Raw genomic sequence first — 16,342 nt, forward strand, 5'->3', positions numbered from 1 at the left:
AAGTTAAAACTATTTATATTTTTATAAAAATATTTAATTTTTGAAAAAAATATTTGGCTTTTGACATCTGCTTTTCTGAGAAGTTAAAATTTTTAGCTTCTAAAAAAGTAGGTTTTTGACTTTTTTTTGTGACTTCTCCTTTTTTTAAAAGCAGACATCCAAACGAATTAAAAATGAAAAGAGCTTTTTTTTTTTTGAAAAAAAACAGCTTTTGAAGAAAAAAAAAACTCATCCAAACGGGCCCTAAATTCCTTATGAACGAGTTCAACTACCACTTCATGAAGGCTCTATGAACGAGTTCTTCTTGCATTTACTATCACTTTTGTATTGGGTCATACTTAAATCATTCGTTGTGTTCTGTTTTTTCTTTTTAAAATTAATTTTTAAACTAGTAATAAAAATAGGTATTTTCTTTGTTTTAAAAATTAAAAACCAAAACATAAAACAAAAACACCTCAAACATATTTTCTAAATTCAATTTTAAAAACAAAACAAAAAGCTATAATTTTTAAAACTTTTTTACAAAACAAATTTTATCAAATGAGTATTTTTATATTTTTATTTTGAAAACTAAAAAAAAAATTAGAAACAGGGGAAAATATTTATCTTTTTAAATGATATAATTTATTGTCATTTTAAATCCTAATTATTGATTTTCATGAATCAAAGGTTATAATTTACCAAATCTAATTATATAATAAATTAGTAATTTTCAATAAATTATAACCGTTAATTGACAGAAATCAACGATTAAGATTTAAAATGTCACAAAATTGTATCCTTTAAAAGAATAAATATTTTTTTCGTATTCAAGTAGTGTTATTATATACCAAAAAAACAGTGTCATTAAATTTCACTACTTTCTCCATCATCTTTTCAGTCTTTGGTCAAAGATTCTCTGTTTCTTCTCTCTCTTTAATCAAACGTTCTCCCTTTTTTCCTAATTAGTCAAATATTTTCTGAGTCCCTCTCTTTCTTCTTTCTTGAATTAAATATTTTTTTTATTTTCTTTCGTTTGGTCAAACATTCTCTCTTCCTTGTCACTTTGTAACCTCTTTTTTGTGTGTGTGCAAAAGGTCACTTTGTAACTTTTCCAATGTAAGCAAACACATCATATGTGTTGAATCATGATATATCAGATTTGGATCTATCAAGTTGTTACTCTGTTTTTTGTTATGATAGGAATAGAAGTTTGTTTCTTATGTATAGATAGGAACATAAATTTGTTTCTTACTTCTTATCTGATTGTTACACCTTTTTAGATAGTTGTTGCACATTCAACTTGTGGCATTGTATATTTAAAGAACTCATATTGAGTCTGAGGAATAGATGAATACAGAGACCACGTACACAGTTCTCTTTTTAACATAGTATCATTTCCTTAGGTTACGTTCCATTTTTTATCTATCACATTTTACAGCCCAATTTTTTACCCACCCACGTCTCCCTGTTCCTCAACATCTTTTTGATGGAAACCCAAAATTCAAACCCTCATCTAGCCACAACCACGAACCATGAACAAATCCCTCTCCCTCTAGCATATCCCCACCCATTATCATCCAACAGGATAATTCATCTTTTCTTGTATCGATTGTTCTTGATGAATCAAACTAACTATTATGGTCTCAACTAACGGATATGTGAATCGGAGCCAGAAACAAACATGGCTATCTCACCGAAGCTACGAAGCAACCCACACCTGATCATCCTGATTTCGATGGATGGATGAGCGAAAACAAAAGGGTCAAAAGCTGGCTAATTGACTCCATGCATCCGCCCTTCATGCCTCGCTTCCTGCGTCTTGACACTGCTCATGAAATTTGGGAGGCTTACAAATGAACCTTCTATGACGGCTCCGATAAGACATGTTTGTTCGAATTGAATCAACGATCGTTCTCCACGAAGCAGAATGGTCGTCCTCTTACCACATATTACAACGAATTCCTTGCAATTTTCAAAGAAATTAACCATCGAACAACATCCCAGGAGAACACTGTGGCTGGAGTTGTTCATCTATACTCTGCTATGGCCCGCCTCCGTGTTCACATCTTTTTTAGTGGCCTAGACTCTGAATTTGATCATCTCCGTGGAGAGATTTTGTGAAAGGAACCCAAACTTGATTTGGAAAGCTTATATGCTTATGTCCGTAGGGAATTTAACCAGCACCAAACGATGGACAATCATCGTTCTTTTGTTGATTCAATTGCCATGCTGACTCAACCCACTCTTGGATCGCAGAAGCCGCGCAAGCCCCAGCCTTCTAGTAAATCTAATTAATTTGTATGTTCTCATTGTGGAATTTCAGGTCATTCTAAGCAACGCTGCTATGAGCTCATTGGCTATCCTGACTGGTGGGATTTTACAAAACAATCACGCAAGAAGGTTCCTGGACTAGCTCTCCGCACCACTTCGGATCCTTCCCCACCAATTGCAAATGTGACTCAGCAGAGTAATCTTGGTACAATTCATGCTTTATCTTCTTTGTCTAGGAATCATACTTAGGTTATTGATACAGGAGCTTCAGATCATATGATTAAGGATTCTTCTCATTTAAATAAAATTGGACCTTGCTCTCAGTCCTTTATATCCACTGCAAATGGGGGTACTTCTCCTATTATTGGTCAAGGTTCCATTGCGCTATCTAAATATATCACCCTTGATTCTGTTCTAGTTGTTCCCTCACTGGAATTCAACCTCTTATCTGTTAGCAAAATCTCCTCTTCTTTAAATTGCAGTGTAGTCTTTTGGCCTACTTTTTGTGTTTTTCAGGACATCTCAACTCGGATGATAATTGGTTATGGTGTTAAACGTGGCACACTGTATTTTTTGGAAGACAACAAGGCAGAAGAACCTGCATTCGTTCAGGCGTGCTCTAATACTGCTGCAGATAAGGCCAGCAAAACCATACGACATTGGCATTTTAGATTAGGACGTCCATCTTTTAGCTATCTCAAAAAATTATTTCCCAAATTATTTTCTGCTTTGAATAAATCCGAGTTTCATTGTAGTACTTGTGATTTGGCCAAGAGCCATCGAATTCCTTATTTTCCTAGCATGAATAAAAGTTTTGTCCCGTTTCAAGTTGTCCACTCTGATGTCTTGGGTCCTGCTAAAGTCCCTTCTTTTTCCCAGGCTTATTATTTTGTTACACTTATTGATGAGTGCACTCGTATAACTTAGGTTACCTTGTTAAAAGCTAAAAGTGAAGTATTTGATGTGTTCAAACATTTTTATAGCATTGTAGCCACACAATACAAGTCCAAAATTCAAATTCTTCAATCTGACAATGGGATGGAATATATGGGAAACAATTTTGCTTCTTTTTTAAATAAAGAGGGCATCAAACATCAAACATCAAACTTCCTGCACATATACACCTCAACAGAATGATCTGGCTTAGCGGAAGAATAGACACCTTTTGGAGGTTGTTAGAGCCTCTCTCTTTGGTACGAATGTCCCTACAAACTATTGGGGTGAAGTTGCCCTTTCTGCGGCATACCTCATAAATAGGACTCCTTCTAGTGTGCTCAATTTTAAAACACCACAACAGGTACTAGAGTCATACCTTTCCATTCCTCATGTCTCTAACCTTGAACCTCAGATTTTCGGCTACACCGTATATGCTCATACTCCCAAACAGTTGCGCACCAAGTTGGAAGCATGTGCAAAAAAGTGTATTTTCGTTGGCTACTCAGATATGCAGAAGGGGTATCGATGTTTTGATCCCCAACTCCGAAAACTTCATGTCACCTTAGAAGCATCTTTTCATGAATGGCAACTGTATTTTTTTGCAATAGTCAACAACGCTCATTCTCAGGTGGAGAATACTCATAATCACATTAGAGAAGAATCATTTTTTGACATTTCACTGCCTCAAAATATCAGTACCAATTCTGCACCTTTGGCAAGTCAGAACACAAGCCCTACAGAAAGCTCCTTGAATGCAAAAATGGAACACAGTGCTGAAGAATCACCATGTTTAACACCTATACCCGAGAATTCATCCGGAGATGATCCTGAATTTGAGTTACTCCGTGAGGTAATTTTTGAACCTAATTTGATTCAAGTATCTGATACCTTGAATATTAGTGCCTCAAACTCTCCAAAACCAAGTGTCAGATGTTCTCAAAGACCTACAAAAGGTATACCAAAAACATTGTATGAACCCGAGCTCAAAGCCAAGGTTAAATATCCAATCAATAATTATTTGTCCACCCATAGACTTTCTGAATCATATGCTCTAACTGTAAATCAATTATTTGGTGTGTCTATTGAAAGTTGGAAATGGCCTTGAAGGCCGATGCATGCTGGAGGGAAAAACAAAACTTTTTCATTGCGGAACACACATGCATTCAAGATCATGCTTTAGGAAAGCATGATGTTACCTTGTTCGTGAAAACTCGTGATGATCAAGGTAGGTCTGAAGGGTTTGGACCCTCTAACGTTGATCCACACCACCTACTGCGTCTAGGTGCAAGAACTCCTTCTTGTGAAACCGCCAAGTGATCACTACAATGAGGCTTGCTAAGCGCACACTGTGTGAAGAGAAAGGCTAGGTAAAAGTGTTTGAAAGAGTGAAGCTTTCAATGTGAAAACTTCACAAAAGTGGCGCAGGAGAGGAGAAGAGAATTGCTTGGTTGGTTTTCTAAAAACCCTAGAAGGAACATATATATAGAGGCGCACAAGAGGAGCCTATTTGTTAAAAACAAATCAGATTTTTAATCAATAAAAATCCCTTCCAAAAGGGCGCTCCATCAAAGAGAGAATAGGATTTTTTGCAAAACAAATCTCATCAAATCTTGCCAACAACATCCTATCATATCTTTATGATATATTAGGTTCAAAACCTAATCAAATATCTGATCATAAATCATCATATAATCAGTTATATGGTGCGCCCCATATAGCCTAAATAATGACCAGATACATTTGAGTAGTTGCATTCAAATTTGAATCAAATCACTCAAATATTCTCCCAACAGATCGTATCTTCTGGAGTTGATTCTGATGACTAACCAACAGCCAAATCAGCACCCCAAATCTTCTTAGATTATGTCCAAAAGATTTCCTCTTGATATGTTCCAACAAGATCTCATCTTATCCTTTTGTTATGAAACAACTTTTCATAGCCAATTCAAATTCGAATTTCAAACATTTGAATTCAAACTTTCAAACACTTAAATTTTAAATTCAAATTCAAATTCTAAATTCAAAATTCAAATTTCAAATTTCAAATTCAAAAATCAAATTTCAAAATTCAAAATTCAAATTTCAAATTTCAAATTCAAAATTCAAAATTCAAATTTCAAAATTCAAATTCAAAATTCAAAATTCAAATTCAAAATTCAAAATTTAAACATTTGATAATTAATTTAACTAATTAAATTAATTAATAATGTCTTGGACTATCCAATCCCATTACTTAGATCCATGCGCCCTCCACCCTATCTGTGGAGTTCCAAACTACTTCTTGGGCTAATAACAATTGTTAGGCCCAATACCATTAATGCTAGAGCATCTAGACAATTAGGTGTTAGTGTGTGACCCATTAGGTCCAACATAGCCACTGACATAAATGGGATTAGGCTCAATAAGCCCACAACCCATCTAATGACAACACAGAGCACTAGCAATGCTTTGTTGCCTCAGTACTAGTTAGATTAGTGACTTGATCATCCTATTGCACATATTTGGTTGTCGTATATATTTCCTTTCGTCTCGGTTACCTTCCCATAAAACCTAGGGTAAGGAAGCGTATCAACTCCTGCGGTTTAGGGTAAGCTTTATTCGAAATAGGGAATCTTCAATTTACAGACTCTAAAGGCAGATCATCTCATGATCTCTTTTACTATGCATAGATTCCCGACTCCCTGTAAATGTCATCCTGATTTCTCCGGTTTACAGATAACCTAATCTCTCACAGAGATTTGACGAATTCCTTCAGCTTATCACCCTAGCCCTGTGTTCTTTCAGGACAAGCCCAACAGTATACCTATGAGTCTCCATGTTTCAGGCAGACGAGGTGTACAATCAAAGCATGCCTTCTAGAGCACAGTCTAGGTAATAACTTCTGGTCTAAGGAAAAACATACCCAAATATAAAGAGACTACTCTAATGATACTCTCTGTGAGAGTTCCTCATTGAGTCTCTTTGTGGGTCTGTTCAGTGCGAGCTATACCCTTATAGGTCCACCCACAACTTTAGCTAAGACATCTCCATATCTGTAGCACACGAGGTCTATACCTTGTATCCATATACAAGTAGATAAGTCGTGCTAGTCTTACCCGAGATTACTGACTCCATTCCCAGTATCTCTAGACTAGGAACATAAAATTAGGAATAAACATCCGGTATTCTTGAATCCTCATGATTGTGATCTCATCACAGATACTCAAGAGATACTTATTTTATTCCACGGGGTTTATCAAGTTATTCATAATATATTAACATTAATATCGAGACAGAATTATGAAACAAGATAAAGAGTGCTTTTATTTATTTGCGACAATATTAAAAAGGTCTACATCTATGTCCTTAATTAATCATAAGATTGTCTCTAGGACACCCAAATACTAACACCTATTCCTAACAATTTCAGGAAGCAATGAATAACCTGAAGTGGACAGAAGCAATGAACACAAAAATGGAGGCCTTACAGAAAATTCAACATGGGAACTAGTTACCTTACCAAAAGGAAAGAAGACCATTGGATGCAAATGGGTGTTCATATTAAAACTAAAAGCATATGGAAGCATTGATCGGTATAAAGCAAGACTAGTTGCCAAAGGGTTCACACAGAGATATGGAGTTGATTATCAGGAAACTTTTGCTCCAGTGGCTAAGCTTAACACAATCTGTATCCTGATGTCTGTAACAAAAAATAGAGACTGGTCTCTGAAACAATTTGATGTAAAAAATGCCTTCTTGAATGGATACATGGAAGAAGAGGTGTATATGGACATACCTTCTGGAGTTAAGACACAACCGATGAAGGAAAATGAAGTTTGCAAGTTGAAAAAGGCACTTTACGGGCTCAAGCAATCACTAAGAGCTTGGTTTGGGAGGTTTTCTTTAGCTATGAAGAAGTTTGGATATAGAAAAAGCAACGCAGATCATACACTCTTCATAAAACAAAAAGGAGAAAAAGTAACTGCTCTAATTGTGTATGTTGATGACATGGTGATAACTGGAGATGATCCGTCTGAAATGGAGTTGCTAGAGAAATATTTAGCTTTTGAATTCGAAATGAAAGACCTTGGTCAACTCAAATACTTCTTAGGGATTGAGATCTCAAGATCAAGTCAAGGTATTTTTCTCTCACAAAGGAAGTACATATTGGATTTGTTAGCAGAAACAAGATGCTTGCTTTTAAACCTTTAGAAACACCAATAGAAATGAATCACATGCTTGGCATCTTTCCTAATCAAATTGCAACAGACATTGGAAGATATCAGAGGTTAGTAGGAAGGTTAATCTACTTATCTTATACTAGGCCTGATATTTCCTATGTTGTCAGTGTTGTAAGCAGATTCATGCATGCTCCAAGTATTGATCATATGGATGTAGTATATCGTATTTTAAGATATCTAAAAGGAACACCAGCACAAGGACTATTGTTCTCAAAGAATAATAATTCCACCATTGAAGGATATACAGATTCGGATTGGGCAGGAGATAAAACTACTAGACAGTCTACTTCCGGTTATTTTACCTTTGTAGAAGGCAATCTGGTCACTTGGAAAAGCAAGAAACAAAAGGTTGTAGCAAGATCAAGTGCGGAGGCTGAGTTTAGAGGCATGGCACACGGAGTTTGTGAACTTATATGGGTGAAGAGCGTTTTGAAAGACATAGGAATCAACTATGATCAACCTATGAAATTACACTGCGACAATAAAGCTGTCATTGAAATTGCACACAATCCAGTCCAACATGATAGAACCAAACATATTGAAGTGGATAGACACTTTATAAAGGAAAAGTTGGATCAAGGAATAATTCATTTTTCGTTCATCAAATCAGAAAATCAGCTTGCTGACATTTTGACTAAGGTTGTATCAGTAAAAGTCTTCAAAGAAGCTATTAGCAAGTTGGACATGATGGATATTTTTGCACCAACTTGAGGAGAAATGTTAAATCATGATATATCATATTTGGATCTATCAAGTTGTTACTCTGTTTTTTGTTATGATAGGAATAGAAGTTTGTTTCTTATGTATAGATAGGAACATAAATTTGTTTCTTACTTCTTATCTGGTTGTTACACCTTTTTAGATAGTTGTTGCACATTTAACTTGTAGCATTGTATATTTAGGCTTTGTTTGGGAGTTGGTTTTAGGAGGGGAAGGAAAGGGAAGGGAGGGTTTTAGAAAGCCATTCCTTTGTTTGTGAGTTTAAAAAAAGGAGGGGAAAAGTTTGAAGATTTTTACTAAACCCTCCAAAACCTTCATTCTTCTTAAAATTAAAGTTCCCCCAATTTGGAGGGTTTGAAGGGAAAAATGTTAAAAATTATTTTTCTACCCTTAGCATTAAAATGTTAAAACTACATAATTGTAAATCATTTTTAAATGCGATATTATTAGAAAAGTCTCAAATACCGACAGAATTTATTGAAGAAAAATATTTCATAAAAAATAGTGATGAAATTTTTGATGAAAATCATATATGTCAAAAAATTTCTGTCAAAACTAAAGACAAAATTAGAGACGGAACCAGATTTTGCCACAATCACTAACATAAATTTTGTACGGAAAAAAAAAATCCAGTCAAAATTATTGATAGAATCTAAATTCCGTCGAAACTTTTAACGAAAATATTTTCGTCTAAAATTTTGATGAAACACATTTCTATCGAAAAGTTTCGACGTAAAACAATTACGTCAAAATTTTTTATGGAAAATATTTCCATCAAAATTTTGCGAAAAATATTTCCATCAAAATTTGTGACAAAAGTTATTTCTATAAAAAAATTTGACGAAACTTTTTTTTGTTAAAATTCTTTACGCAATCTAAATTTTGCCAAAATATTTTACAAAAAAATATATTCATCGAAATTTTTGACAAAAAATATTTCCATCAAAATTTTTAACGAAACACATTTCTATCAAAAATTGTTGACGAAAAAAAATGTCATCAAAATTCTTAATAGAATTTAAATTTCACCGAAAGTTTTCGATCGAAATATTTTCGTTAAAATTTTTGGCAAAAAATATTTCTGTCAAAATTTTTAACGAAATACATTTCTCTCAAAAAATTTCGACGAAAAATATTTCCGTCAAGTTTTTTGATAAAAAAATATTTACATCAAAATTTTCAACGGAACGCATTTCTGTCAAAAAAATTCGACAGAAAATATTTTCGTAAAAATTTTTGACGGAAAAAATATTCTGTCAAAATTCTTTACAAAATCTAAATTTCGTCGAAAGTTTGAATGAAACATTTCCCTCAAAATTTCTAACAAAACAATTTCTGTTAAAATTTTCATCAGAACACATTTTCATCGAAATTTTGAACGGAAAATGTTCCATCAAAATGTTTGAAAGAATTCTTTTATGTTTAAAACATATGATGGAGGAAATCATTTTCATCAAAACTTTTGATTATTTTTGTAAAAAATTTCATCGGTTGAAAAATTCTGTCGCTTTTCATCGAAAAGTATTCCGACGATTCATCGTTTGCAACGTAAAAATTTCATCGAAAATATAATCTTTTTTGGTGTTGTGAAAAGTACATAAATAATTTTTTTTAGAAATTTTAAATTTAATTTAATTTAATTTGTAAAGTATAATAATTATATTAATTCTAAAAAAAAGGATAAAATGATAAAAATATCTCATTGACCCTCCATTATCCTCTCATTCCTTTTTTTTGACTCCCAAACAAGAGAAGGAGATACCCTCCAATTTCCTCCCCTTCCTTCTCCTCCCTCCCTCTTGGATCCCCTTCCTTCACTTCCCCTCCAAACTCCCAAACAAAGCCTTAAAGAACTCATTGAATCTGAGGAATAGATGAATACAAAGACCACGTACGCAGTTCTCTTTTTGACAATATGAAAATATTGTTAAGAGCAAACCTTGATCATTATAGTTTTTACAAACGCTATAATTACAAATTTTAGTTAAGAGACTAAAAATTGAAAAAATAAATAAATTAAAATCTAGCAATAGAAGTATGAATGAAACACCCAACTTCTCTTATTGCACGGAATTGGGGATGCTCAAATTGATGCAGGAGAAGACGGAGAGCTCCTTGTCCTAGCTAGAGATATTTGTTTAGAGGGTCAGAGATGGCATTCGAGATGGATGCAGTTGTAGTAGGTACATATATAATACAAAGATTAAGGCAAGAAAATGTTTGTTTCAAAAAAGAGAACAGAGAGAATTTTTGACCAAAGAGAGAAAGAAGAGAGACAAACTAGTGGGATCCATTATATTAGGAGTCATTGATGTAGATACTATCCAACGGTGCAAAATAATAGTAAAGATAGAAAAAATAAAACTGGAATCATTATCGAAGCGCCCTCTTCTTGATGCTGATTGTGAAAGTGGATCAGCAACACCAAAACGATTGCAGTATATTGTCACTTGCAATTTGTCAATGTTCATAGGGTGACTCTTATGAGAGTTGCTTTCATTTTAGTTTATTTGCTAATTTTTTTTTTTTTTTCCAAAGTACTGTTTTGTTAAAAAGAAACGCAATAGCAAAACTATTCTCTCCGCTAAAATAAAATTAATTAATGGAAGTAGTAAAGCGCAAAATTACATAATCAACGTGAGTAAAAAAAAAAATTGAACAGTAAAGATGAATAATAAATTACATTATGATCACAATTATGTTTTCGTGTGTGTGTGGGTGTGTGTGTGTGTGTGGGGGGGGGGGGGGGGTGGAGATCAAAGATGTTGCATTTGTTTTGATGTCTAGACAGAAATAAACATTATTTTATTTAAATCATTAGCCTTGAGAGGCACTTACAATATGATCAAGATCAACAGTATTGCAATCTCAAAACCAAATTTATTTATTTGATAATAAACTGCATGACTGGAACAGGATATATGGTGCATTCATTTTAACTTCCAGTCATAACAATCACTATAATTATGAGTTTTATAGTTGAACCTACAAATTTTTTCCTCTCTAACACTCCAACGTTGGAGTGTTAGAGGAAAAAATTTGTAGGTTCAATTATCAAACTCTTAATTTTAGTGATTGTTATGCGTGAAAGTTAAAATCATGAATGCACCATATATCCTGTATATTCCAATCACGCAGTTGATTATCAAATAAATAAATTTGGGTTTAAGATTGCAGACTGTTGATCTTGATCATATTGTAAGTGCCTCTCAAGGCTAATGATTTAAATAAAATGTTTATTTCTGTCTAAACATCAAAACAAATGCAACATCTTTTCCATCAATAATTTTAATCTGATCTTCCCCATAATTGTGATAATGTAACAAACACCAACTGCATTGGCTGCATTGTTTATGATCCCTACTTTTAATGTATAAATCAAACCAGTGAAAGGCACCTTTCCATTGGAAGCTACAATAATATTCAGTGGTGCCAACCTGAAAGTGAATTCGAAGGTTTCAAGAGGACGAAGCACTTTGACTCCAAGATCTCCACCTTTTCTTTTCCTGCAGTGAAGGGTTAGAAGTTTGTTATCAGGCAAATCATTAATCACTACCTCATGTACCTTGTGGAGTAGAAGACCTGCATCACATATAGCTACTAGCACCGAAAGCAGTGATAGCATAAGAACAATTCTCACGAATGATTCTGACATGGTTTCGTTGGTTCTATTTCCTTGTGATGATGGTGGTTTAGAAAGACTTGGCTAACCTGTATATATATACATAGTTTAGGAGTTTAAATAAAAGATGTGTATATTTTCAAAAAATAAAAATAGAAGATGTGTAGTAGACAAGATATAGAAAAACGCGTATAAAGTACCTGGGACCATGGATATATTTGCTTACAAAATGGGAGGGACGATTATGGTAAATGGGAAAGCTAAAATAGGAAAACATTGTTTTTGGAATCATTATAAAATGGGAAATAAATGTAATTTCACAATCAAATTTGATTGAATCTATTGAATTTGATTGGTTTATATACCCAATCACTCAACTTTAATTAAATTCCAATAAATTTTTATGTTCACATTACTAAAATTAACAAGATTGCAAAATTAAATAAATTCTTATTCTAGAATTTTGAGTGAGAGGTACTCTAGGTCTAGGAAATTAACAAAATTAAATTACTTATTATTTTACATTTTTAAACTAGATTCCATTTTATTAAAATTAAATTATTTATTCTTTTATAACTCTTCAAAAAAAAAAATAACTTATAAATTAAATCAATTCTCAATTATATGATTCTAGACATAGCGGAAGTAATGAACTTTAATGCAGCATTCAATTATAGCTGATGTTCATTCTTGGGTTATAAGGAGTTGGAATGGATGCGCGCATGCACGGTTGATATTATTGGCATATATATATATATATGGAGACAATGCATCGATCAAGTTGTTTATTTTTAAGTATTATTAATTGTATCCTCTTGGTTAAGTTTGTGTTGTATTCTTTTTTCTTTTCTTTTTTCTATTTTTGCACATAGTTTGTGTTGTATTCTTACCTTAGATAAAACGACTTATTCTCTCGTAAGCTTCATTCGTCAAAAGAAAATATTCCAATATTGCTATAATTTTTAATTAAGCACTACAAATGATAAATGGAATGACTGTTTTAAATTATTTTCAGCTCGATGGACTTTAAGACAAAGCAAATATATTGAGCATTGCATATTTTTTCCATGAAAGAAAAAAACTATAATTAAAATGAACTTGGTTGAATTACTTTTAGAATATTTGGTGGTTGGGATAGGTGAAAAGTGAGATAGAAGGTCAGTATAATTTATGATAATGACTATTTGTCTATTATCTTATATACCAAAATTGTATGATAAACTATTTTTATTTGGTTTACAATATGCCCTTTTGTGGCATATGTCATATATAGTCTTCTGACAATTTGTTTGAAATTATTTAAAAACTATAAATCTGTTCTGAAATATAGAAGAACTGAAAATCATTAATTTCAACTTTTATTTAAGGGAAAAATTTACTCAAAAATCAATCATTCGTATTTTAAAACATTTTATAAAATTAAAAATCTATTTAATAAAAGATAGGCCTTTTAATTATCGAAGTACAAATCAGGAAAAAAATTGGGAATTAATATATGTGGAAGATAAATTGTTGAAGTGGTATATCACTTTTCGCATGTCATCCGCAAATAGGGTTGGCAAAATGGGTCAACCCGGCTCAACCCGCATTCAACCCGTAAAAATCGGGTCGGGTTAGGGTTGGCTCGAAAAAATAAACGAGCCAGAAAACCCAACCCGAGCCGGGTTAGGGTTGGCTCGCGGGTTGGCTCGATAATCAGCTCGCGAGTTGGCTCGGAAAAAAGCTCGCAGTTGGCTCTAGGAGAAGGAAGAAGATTCTGAAGAAGAGAAAAAATTCTAAGTGTTGAGCGCTAAAACGTTCATCCAGAACGTTTTAGCGCCCTGCTACAGAAAGAAGCCAAAAGATGCTGGTCTGGAGCGTTAAAACGTCCATCCAGAACGTGTTAGCGCCCTGATGCTGGAAAATGATTATGGTCTTCAGCGTTAAAACGCTCAAACCAAACGTTTTATTTTTTTTAATTTAAAAAAAATACCCAACCCGCGAGCTGGCCCGTTTAACCCGAGGGCTGGCTCGTTTGGGTTAGGATTGTATCGGGTTGGCAGCTCATTTAGGCCAACCCAACCCGACTCATTTAGGACGGGTTGCGAGCCAACCCGACGGGTTGGCTCGTTTTTGCCAACCCTATCCGCAAGGGCAAACTCTTCTTCTTATGTTGTGATTTACCAAAAAAAAAAGAAGAATCAATTTTTAAATATATTTTTCTTAATTTGAATGTAGATTTATTAAGACCATTGACACAGCCTAGCGTTTTGTAGGGAAATGGGAGAGGGGTTTCAAACATCTAAATTCTTATGTTCATTTGACTTACACCTCAAGTCTCTTGTCCCTTTTTGATTGAAAACGTTTTTGATATTTGGGAGGCAAATGCCACCGTAGCCTATGAAGCACCGACACTTCAAAAATCTTGACGTGTCATGTCTGACACTTTCCGACACTCTCGGACACTCTGACACTCCCCGACACTTCAACACGCGGTATAGAAATTCAAAAAAAGGTTTAAAGGTTGCGTTGCGTTGAGTTTTTAGTTCCAACTATTAGATTCGTTGGATTACGATTACTATTTTATTGAGTTTAATATAAATATTTGGGATATCTTATGTTTATTTGCAAAATTTATGAATATTATAATTTTAGATTCATTTTTTTGTTAAATTATTGAATATTAAATATAATATACACTACATAAATTAAAAATTTTAATTAATATCAAAACGTGTCCTAACGTGTCGAAATCTAACATTTTTAAAATTAACGTGTCGGAATGTCGTGTCGTATCGTGTCACGTGTCTCGTGTCGGTATCGGTGCTACATAGACCGTAGCCCCTCTCTAACATCATCAATCAATAAGATATTTTTTATATTTTAAATTATTTATAATGCTAGAAGTCTATAGAATACCAATTGTAAGTATATATATGTTGTATTGTTTTAATTATTTTTCTTATTAAATTTATTTTGGAAAAATTAACTATATTTTCTAAATAATTTCACTTGATCAAATCATGATAATGAGACTTCATTAAAAATTTAATACGTTATTATTATTATTAAGATTTATACAAAATATATCAATTTTAATAATACATATAAATAAAGTAGGGGAGAGTTATATGTACAAACTTTTTGCTTACAAACTATATTATGTACTCCCAAAAATACACTAGGTTACAATATGTATTTCTGGGAGTATATAGTGTAATTTGCAAAAAATTTATAATAAAAAAATTATACATGGATCTTTTCTCAAATAAGTAATAAGATTTTGATAAGAAAATAAATTAATTTTTTAAAATACATATTTTTAAAGAAATTATATTAACATGTAAAATATTACTATAATATACCTAAGATATTAATTTAAGTTAAAAAAATAATATTTATATTTATATATTTAAAACTTGATTAAAATATAGGATTTTATTAATCTCATATTAAATGAGATAAGTTATCTCATGTCATAGAGAAAACTTGTGGGTTCCACTACCTTAAAAAATGAAAAAGGTGACACAATTATCGAAGGATGTGTAGGAGAAAAACTTATCACATGTAATATAAGAGTAGTTTTTTCCTAAAGTATATGCAGAATCTAAATTTTAAAAGAGGCTCAATTAGTTTTGAGCTAAGCTTTTGGTTGGGTCTTTAACACTGTTAGCCCATTCTGTGAAACATGTGTGCAACCTTAGCCCACACGCCAATTACACCTATTGAAAAAATCAAATCAAGGGACAGATTTCAAAGGTGAAAAAATTAATTCCATCTCTGATAAAGATTGAAACTGAGATGGATAAGGAAATGTTAATTTCACTTGTTTGGGAGGGAATTAAAGAAAAAATTCAAGATACAATACAATTCATTTCTAACAAATTGTTATGAAATTAAAATTTGTTTAGAGACATAAGAAACTTTCATCTGTAAGTGATATATACTACTCTTTTAATTCGAAATAAGGATAGAAACAAAATAATTTCATCTCAGGTAAACATTAATTTTTAAATTTTTTATCTGAATACTAACATAAAAAAATTAAATTAAAAAATCATCTCTAAATACATTACTATTTTTTGATTTTTTTTCCTATAAAAAAGGTTTGAGATGAAAGTTGATCTCTCTCAAAATCTGTTTCTTTCTTTTAAAAATTATGTCTGGGACCCAGAAATTTTTCTTTATTTCTGCATGGTTAGTGGTGGGGTTGTGCTGCCCCCGAATTTTTTTTTAAAGAATTTTTAAATGTATTAAAAAATAAAAGAATATAAAAAAGAAGAGAAAAGAAAACTATTCACATATATCAAATTTTGTTATTTCAAACTATTTCACGCATATCTCATTTTTTATAAATGCTATTTTAAGTTAGAGTAAAGTATTCTTTTGGATCCTCAACAAATATTACGGAGGCCAATTTAATCTCTTAAATAAAATTCGCATCGTGGTCTCCTCTGAAATTCAAAATAGACCTATGTTATTCTTTTTGAGAGACTAACGTGAGTCTTATTTGAATTTCAGATGGACCACGATTTCAACTAATTATATCTATTTTGAATTTCAGATAGATCATAAGTCGACTTTTTTCTAACGAATTAAAATGGGGCTGATG

This window comes from Gastrolobium bilobum, unplaced genomic scaffold (genome assembly GCF_033153095.1).
Source record: "Gastrolobium bilobum isolate Gb01-03AN ecotype WA unplaced genomic scaffold, APGP_CSIRO_Gbil_v1 utg6455, whole genome shotgun sequence".
Classification (NCBI taxonomy): Eukaryota; Viridiplantae; Streptophyta; class Magnoliopsida; order Fabales; family Fabaceae; genus Gastrolobium; species Gastrolobium bilobum.